This window comes from Odontesthes bonariensis, chromosome 7, assembly GCF_027942865.1.
Source record: "Odontesthes bonariensis isolate fOdoBon6 chromosome 7, fOdoBon6.hap1, whole genome shotgun sequence".
Lineage (NCBI taxonomy): Eukaryota > Metazoa > Chordata > Actinopteri > Atheriniformes > Atherinopsidae > Odontesthes > Odontesthes bonariensis.
The window spans coordinates 27,554,708-27,563,998 of NC_134512.1; the positions used below are offsets into that span (position 1 = coordinate 27,554,708).

A 9,291-nucleotide genomic window follows, 5' to 3' on the forward strand; every position below is an offset into this window, starting at 1 on the left:
AAAATGTAACAAATGTGATTTTGCACTATTACACATTTCAGAAATGCTTATATATAGTTTATATAGTATGGCTCATCATGCAAGAGAACCTAGTTTGAGTCCTCACCCATTATTGTATAATAACTTTGAACTTTTGGGTATCATTGCTGGGCATAAAAAAAACACATGATTATTTAACAAAACAACAGAAATACAAAAAATAATAATTTCCCATCTCTTTGTACCTCCATTGTGACCTTACTGCATTTAAAAAATGTGGAAAAACTTTTTATTTCATGTTTTCTTGTGAGTCCAGGCTGCTGTATGAGATCCTGCAGCTCTTCAGAAGCTCATTAGATGAGCGGTTTTTGTCAGTACGCTTACAGGGACATTTGAGTCGAGCTACAGTTAAGAGTTACAGTTTAATTGGACCACAGTACTGGTCCCAGTACACATGCTTTAAAAGAGGAATTTATTTATTGTGCAAAGTATGTCCAATGCGACAACACTGTGAACTATATGCAAAAATGCTCAAGACATTCTGCTGCCGCTAACGTTTTCTGTAGAAGATTATTGTACATGTAACTATAGCTGAAGTCACTGCAAAGACATTGGCCCTCATTTATCAAGCCGTCGTAGAAAGCATCGTATATATGAGCGGAGAACTCGTCGTACGCAGAGGCTCAAGTGAGATTTACAGAACATGTGTACCACACCAATCCCATCGTAAGACCGAGCGGCTGTTGATAAATCCGGCGGCTGAAATCCATCATAATTATCCTAACCACGCCTTCTACAAAAGGGGGTTGAGAGGCCGTACCTCTAGAATTTGCGACATGGATAGACGAAAGGCGGCAACAGCGTTGACAGCGTTGGCGATGTAAATCGCAGACCGGACGAGTTATGTATTTTCCCCTACTGTGATGGTCAATAAAATGTGATAAACTCCAGATTAAATGAAATCTAAAATTGAACGATGTTTTACTTTTTCTCCAATAAGATCAGGAAGAAGTGGTCCGATATGAAATTTGCCACCAAAGAAGGTCGCAGAGCTCTCCGACGCAGCATGTCACAAACAGGGGGGGGGGGGGGCTCCGATCCAGGTTTGGATTTGAGTGCCTTGGAGGAGAGGGTGGCTGGCCTGATCGGAGCTACGTCTTTTTTCCTTGAATAACAGAATGCTTACCAAAAGTCAGAATCGCTGAATAAGTTCCTCTCTCCTCCTGAGCGCTCTTGGCTGTGCAGGCTGGTGGTAGGGATCTCTGGGTATGGGGTCCTCTGGATGTACATCTGGAAATGGCACTCCGCATGCAATAATAATATTGCATACCTTATCGGGCGTATATAAGGGTTCCCCCCGCAGCTGAGAGACAGATCCACCTGCCCTTTAGGAGCCCTGTAAACCTCTCCACAGTGGCAAGCGTACTATGCTCAGTGTTAAAGCGCCTCTCCTGTACGGCTCATAAGCCACTCATCATTTTCCCGAAAGAAATCCTGCCGGTCCCGGAACACTCTCTCGCGCCTGATGCGCGCGTTCAGGTCCTCTAACAAAGCCAGATCTGCCATCGTTTCGCCATTACCGCGCCGCTAGAATCACCTCTTAAATAGGTGGTTGAATAATGAGCCATCACTCTTCCAATTACGGAGTTGTACTTGTTTAATTTTTTTATTTATTTAATTTGCGTTTATGTTTATATTTATGTTGAAGTCAAATAAAACATGGGCCTTCTTTGAAGTGATAAGTCTGTCATTTTAACCTAGGGATTTGTTGCGACTCATGAGGCACGCACTAGTGACGCTGCTGTTTATGTATGCTATTGCAGTCACCGCAAGTCAAAATGGAAAAGCGCGTCCACTGCTTCAGACCTGTCGTGGCGATTTCATCTTTCCTGCGCTCACGATGGATTTGATAAATGCCAACCTTTGCGCAGAAAAGAACGTACACACGACCTACGCATTTTTTTCGTCTTACGCAAGTTTGATAAATGAGGGCCATTGTCTTTAAGTTGCTTGAGTGATAATGTTGCCAGATGATACTGCACTTATAAAATCAGGATTTTATAAGAGCAGAGTGGCGATCTGAGAATGCTTTAAGCGACTGCAAGTTGACAGATAGTCTCAATGTGCTGATTTTTAAGTCACAATGTCTGACATATTTAGTCATCTGACAAAAGAAACAGATGAAAAGGGAACAGCACAAAGCAGATCTTTGTCAACTTCTGACTGACTGACTGACTAAAGGACCAACAACAACACCAACTCAACCAAGAGCAGATCAGATTGCTCCTCTTATTTCCAATACCACACCCAAGAGGCAGCAAAACCCTATAATATGTAGATGTGCGTTTGTGAAGGCCCAACACATGGAGACCATAGAAGTTGGTTCAAGCCCTTGGCCCACTTGCCTATTTGATCTTATAAATGCATTAATGGTTCAACCTCCAACTGCATTATCTGGGGTTCTGGCTTTGAGAGCTTCAGTTTTGTAAAGTTTTGTTTGAACTAACACATTTCCATGCATTTTAAAGTTTGAATCCCGTATGAGTAGCATAATAATTTGTTTCCATTTCTTCTTCTTTTTGTGTGTGTGTAATGTAAACATGCTCAGTGGTTCAGATGCATTTAGGCTGCAGGATGAGATCTGCATTTGAAATATTTTCTTTTCCTACATTCTCGAAAATGTTGCAGGTGAATCCTGTATTTCTCTCTGTGCTGCAGTTGCTTCCAGCAAATGCAGTCTTTATTGGGGAATTTTTGGGGAAGAGGAAATAGAAATAAGTTAATCATATCAGTCCATGTCCAGGTCATAGCTATTTAAAGAGAATGTTCAAGACTCAGATGAAATTGAAAAAATTCAGCGTAGTGCTTTAGATTTCAAAGATTTTGAAATAAACATGAAGCAGCTGAACCTTTGGCCACATTGTTTTGTTAAATTTAGAAATGCAATTCTCATGCAGAAACATAACTACATTAGGAGGTAAAGGTGACAGTCAGAAAGGAGGATATTTGACAAATAACTGTCACATATGGAAAATTAGCATAAACAATTTTGGAACCTCATATAAGATTTGGCAGATTGCAAAAGATCATATACTGATATTTGATTTTGTCATTTTAAATTTTTTTTTTTACACATTTTAGCTCTCCAGTCTTGTAAATAGCCATAGCATAAAATCATTTCAAACATTCCTCAACAGGAAGCTTGAAAATCAATCAGCATTCACAGCAGGATTTAAAATAGCCAAGTAGAGTGAGTGCTGATGACCAAGTTTATAAAGATACAGAAGTACTCAAATTAGAACAACAACCACTGCACTTTCCATGTGATGACACAGCAGCCCAGTCTCTATATTTTGTTTGAATTAGAGACTGTGGTCTGAATGTAACTGCAGCTCTTTGTGGTCCTGGAAGAATTGTTTACAGCGCTTTTATTTGTCTGATCTAAGCTGGAGCCATGCCCTGCTTTTACCAGCAACCCTTGCAATTTCCACAGCTACCTCGTGTCTGACTCATATGTTATCTAAACATCTTTGGGTTTCACAATCTCTCCTCTCTTTGAACAACAAGTCTTTGTGACTTAAAATGCGCAACAGAGAAACTATCCATATGTACCGTAAAGCATGCATTACCTATTCAGGCCTGAGGCAAGAAAACGTATGCTCATTTTAAAGGGAAAAACAGACAGATTTACGTTTACAGCAAAATCGATGACGGCAAACACTTGTTACAGTTGTGAAAAGCATTCTTACTACATGCACATTTTTTAATTACATTAACCAGTCAGGGGAGTGTCACACCCTGTTTCCTGATGTCATACTTGCACACATTAACAGACCATTATTTCAGTTAAATTATGCAGCAAGCTCGTGTGTTTGGTCGACGGTTAATAAAGCCAGTTTCTAGTCTGTGGAGCTGCTTCAGACGTGTACTTCTTGGCTCTCTCTTTCTTTTTTGAGTTGTGCATGTCAGAAACTGCTGAGTTCACGGAAGACCAAGCTGATGAGTCAGATTTTAAGATGATTGATGACGATGATGAGGAGGATTTTTTTAATACAACCTGTCCTTTCAGGATTGAGAGAGGACAGAGGAACAGAAAGGCAAACACACACCCACGTGCCAAAAAAACATTTATTTGGGACTTTTCAGAAAAATGTGGAAGTGTTTTGGGTCCAGCCCACTGGAATGTCCTTCCTCCTAGCCAGGCAAAGTGAGTCAGAGACCAGTCTGGCTTTGGATCAGAAAATTGGTTGTTTTACCAAGAAGTGTTGAACTTACGATGAATATTTTTGTCTTAACATTTGTGGCAGGGGAGCTAACAAATATGTGACCTGCAGGCAATTTTAATCCACTTTGTTGGAATGGGTGTGAACTGGAGTTTCCAGTACACAAAGCCAATCAAAGCTGCATTTCTTAAGAGTTCTATGTAGCCCATTGGAGCCAAACCTATACTGGCTTTACCGTGACCCACAATACTTTCCCTTATTCTAGAGCAAGCAGCACAAACATTATATGTGCTGTATAACTAAAGGTCCACTCTGCAGTGCCTGTTGGGAGAAAGAGAGTCCCTGTTCAATATGACTAAACGTTTTCTGATGAGTCCATTGCATCTGGAACAAGTCAGGTTGAAGTCTGGCTCACTCCTTCCTCTTATCGGAGTGTCAGTGGGCGCCAAAGAGACAGATAGATGAAGGAGTTGAGAGGAGAACCATAACAAGACACAAAGACAAGTAGAAGACAAACAGATAAAATACAAGGAGGTAAAGACAAAGAGTGAAAGAGAGCTACTAAGAAGTATATCTGTTCAGCACAATGGGAGTAAACAATGTTTAATCCCTAAGAATAACAAGGGTAAGACTAACTACCCCCTGGTACCTCTGAAAGAAGCCAAAAACACCAGTAAAGCATAATTGTAGCATCATATAAGGCAACAGAATTGTAAGATGAATAATTTTTAGATTTTGGATTTAAAGGGATCCTGTTTGTGTTCTGTTAAATACTCCTGTAGTAACTGACCACTTTTATGTTTATTACACTCTGAAATGTTCTGGCAAACCTTGCTGTGATAACAATGTTAGCAATGGTTAGCTAACAACTGTGATTTTTAGTTCTCGTTAGTTCTCCTCTCACTACAAATTGATTGTTCTTTGCTGGACAACATTTCTCATAAACTTCTCTATCTCCTCAGTGTCGAAACATCTGTGTAAATCGATATTTCTTATCGTTAAGCTTGTCCCCAGCTTGGCGGCTCTCACCCAAAGTCACCAGACAACTGTGTTTCTTAAGGTTTACAGAACTCAGATACTAAATCATATGTAACACATAAACACTTTTTGTCCCCCCCCAAAAAAAAAACTATTTAAACTTTAATATGACAGTAAATGACTCGTTCTCAGGATTTCCACCAAGGCAGCAGACAGATTGAAAAGCAATTTCCCTACATTTTGAAAACACTTGTCGGTTTCACAGTGGCCATGTTTTCATCAACTTCAGATCCCCTCTGCCTTCGTATACTTCTGGCTGTCATGCATAAATCAAACTATTAGCTGATATGTCAAACATACGCTGGATTTAGACAACATAAGCTTCCCTGACTACATCTGTATACAGTTTACTCGCTGAGACCTTTGAGTCAGGAAGAAAAATGGATGCGCTCGAGATGGGACACGTTGTTTGTTGACACACGTGTGTTTATAGACATGTTCCGAGCCGAGGGCTGCCTGGCTTCAGGAGGGGGCGGGAGAGTCAAGTTTTTTTCTACAATTCTAGGTCATCATTGGCTAAATCGACAAAAACTCATCACTTCCGAGGCTGCTCGGCGTCTCTGGGGGTAGATTAGACGTGGGCGTGTCAATATGAGGGGCTGTGTCATGATGATTGGAGTTAGTGTTTGTCCATCATGAGAGATGTTGTGGCAGCCGAATTTTTAAGCGGGGAGAAGCACGCTGGAACTTCAGTCCCAAAGCGGATACGAAAGAGGCTGGTTGTCTGTGAAAGTGCTGTCGGAGTTTCACTCATTTCCCATCGTTTCCATTTCCATCCTCACACACATACACTTTTGTAAATATTCCACTGTAAATAAGAAACACATCCTTGTTGTTTAGAAGTTTTGTCAATCATATTCCTGTTGTGCATTTGTTTGTCGTGTTAGCTAGCTATGACAGGGAAAAATGCTCCACAGATTCTGATCCAGCCACACATCCAGCCATTTACAGGCCTTAGATTCGATCATACTTGATTTTGCCCTTGCTGTGTGAATTTTCAAAGTCTATACCTTCTTTCTGTGTATTTGCCGGGCATACTTGTCATACTAGACACAGCTATGTTATACCTAATTCTTTTTAACTTTTCTATCTTCTGCTTTGGGATGGCACGAGCCACTACAACCCTGAACGCGTAATATGGGCTTCCTCTGTTTTAAAAGTCAGCAGCCGCCACTGGTATGAAATACATCTATAGAAAAGTTTGTGAAGTCCACAGTTGGAGCTGCCATTGGCTTACATCCTGGACAGATCGCCAGTTAATAAAAGAGCCAACACTGAGACAACCTAGACAAGAAACAATGCATGCTCACACACATCCCTACAGTCGGCTCGCTACTAATGTATAGGAATTATCCTGTGGGTTTCATCATACAACTGAATGTGGAAGAAAAAAAAACCTCCCTAGAAAGGAAATCTTCAATCTAGGATTGCCTGTCCAAGTTAAATATATGGAGGCACAAAAATGCAAAAGTGTTGGACTTTGGCCCTGCTGTGACACGGGCTCCAAAGGGGAGCAGGAGGAGGGATTACCAGACCCGCCGTGTGTGTTGATTTGACCATCTGTTGCCTTTGGTTCCTTCAGACGCTCGAGGTGGAAAAAAGCAGGAATCCACCAAACTGGAGGTCAAGTCCACGTCACAGTAGTTAGTTCAGAAGCTAGACAGTCCAACTGTGGTCACTAACAAAAATGACAACATACATAGAAACCACACACAGCAGGGAAGCTGACACAGAAATGACTGGAAATGTAATATGCGTGACACATGTCTGACGGTTGATGCAGACAGTTGTGGTGCTGCTGGGGCTTAAAAACATGTGCCGCTATGGAGCTCGGGCTGATTTTTCATGAAGGCAAACTGGACATATCGTGTCCTCTGAGGTATGCTGTTGAGGGGACCAGAGGAGCTGTTTTCTTTCCCCATGCAGACTCTGAAGGCTGAAACCTTCCTTCACTCAGCATCTATTTTTTTTTATAGACATCTGCTGGCAGTTTGGGCCATAACGCTTTTACCATGTGCCCCTACAGTCGCACAGTGGGCCTCCAAGTTTCTCCCTTTAGAGGAGCTACTCGACCTGCTTTAGAAGCTGAAGAGCATAACAGTTAGGAAACATAACACCCAAGCACAACCAGACCGATGACGACGCGTATGTTACCCTGAAATGTCCAAAAGACTGCTCTGCTTCCAGACATCGGAAGTTTTTTTTCTGTCTTTCTTTTTTTTTTTTTTTTTTATTAATGCAGCTTTCGTTTTTACGCCATTGCTGGATCTGTTTCAACAACTGTTCCCGTCTCCTGAAAGAGAGGTGGTTAGCTCATCCAGGGGCCAGCTTTGTCTGATGGAAAAAGCCTCAACGAAGGCAAAGTTGACTGGTTTTCATTCCCCTCTCCGCTACCTTGCTCACACGAATTTGGTTGCTGCAAAGAAGTGCACCGTGAGCTCTACTTTGGCATCACTTCAAGGTTTTGGAACTTTTTCCAAGGTGTCATTTTACTGCCATTGAGGCCATTCTGCTTCCCTAATGCTATGTGGTGAGCATCAGAGAAGTGTGTTGAGAACAAACTGAGTTGGTCTGAAATTTCCTTCTAATGCTGCTTTCACCACTCTAATTAGTGGAGTGATTTATGCTTCAAATGCAGATTTTCATTCCTCTGTCAGTGTCGGGCATCTAAGTAAACTTCATGACGCCTTCTGCTGGCACTTATCAAGAAGGTGACATCACTCTGTTGCCCCAGTTGCATTCCAAAACCTGAAAGTGCTGCCTTAAACATTACCATTACACCCAGACTTTGGGTTCACACACAAACATCTGGATTTTATTCGGTTGTCTGTAACACAGGTCCACGCTGACACTGATAATCTACAGTCCTTCAGCATCTGTGTACAGTGTGCCATCACAAAAAGGAGGCGTTTCCTTAAAGATTGACAACTGCGATCATTATAACACCTGCTGTCAGGGTTGAGACAAATGAGGGAGCTCAATGTCATTACGATTAGCGCCATCACCTCATTAGCTTAACAACTGTTCTGTTGATCTGAGCAGTCCACATGAAATGTTTTCCTGCGAAACATCTGGAACACGTTAACAGAAAAGCCTGGGTTGCACTTGAGCATGTTGCACTGTTCTGTAGGTTATACTGTAGTTGGGCATTTGTAAACTGTCTCTATGAATGAACTCACCAGGAGGGCCTCACTCATTTGAAGAATGACACAGTTAGAAGGATTTGTTGTTAAGATAATTGTTAAGATCCTATTCATTAACGTTTTTTTCAAGTGTACTTTAAGAATGGGAAATGTAAACACTTATTCTCATATAATGAGCCACGTGTCATGACATAATATGCCCTTTTTCACAAGTTGAATGAATATACTTATGTCTGAAGGAAATGCCTTTGACATGCTTTGGTTGAAATACAACAGTGAGTACCAAAGCTGTCTATTCAACCACAAATTTGCATGTCTTGGATACAAATTACACTCAGTAACACTATAGGCATATTACCATATGAGAGAGAATACCCTGAGAGCTCCCACTAGCACATACAGCAAACCCAGCTCAGACTACCTAACAACAAATTGATGTTAAAATTCTTGAAGAAAATGTTTTTCTTCCCATACATTTTCCATCGTGAGCGGTTTAGCCAGCAACAGGTTTGTCCATAAGTCTGTGCATTGTTTACATTTCTAAGACTAATCTGAAGAAGTGTTGCAGATGTTAACAATTGTTACTTAATGATAAAACTACTATGACAAATGGGAAATTGGAATTTCGCACTTTTGACAACAAAAAAGATATAAAGAATGCCAACAAAAACAAGATTTCCAAGTTGGGATATGAAATATTAAAGTAGTGGTAGAACATTATTAGCTGTTTTGCAATGCAAAGACTTTTGACATCTCACTTCCAATAGATGAAGATATTAGCATATCAGTACTGCTCGTTTATTTGTAGATTTCTATTTCCCTTCTTTTTACACCTAAAACTGGACTTTTATTGGCCCTGAGACTTCATTCATAGGTGTACAACTGCAGTACATCTCCAGTGTATAAAG

The 9,291-nt window shown here is 41.0% G+C and overlaps 1 protein-coding gene across 1 annotated transcript in view; it reads left to right on the forward strand.

Annotated features, from left to right (window-relative positions):
* Positions 1-9,291, forward strand: part of snupn (snurportin 1) — a 59,180-nt gene that overhangs the window by 11,567 nt on the left and 38,322 nt on the right. The window lies entirely within an intron of this gene.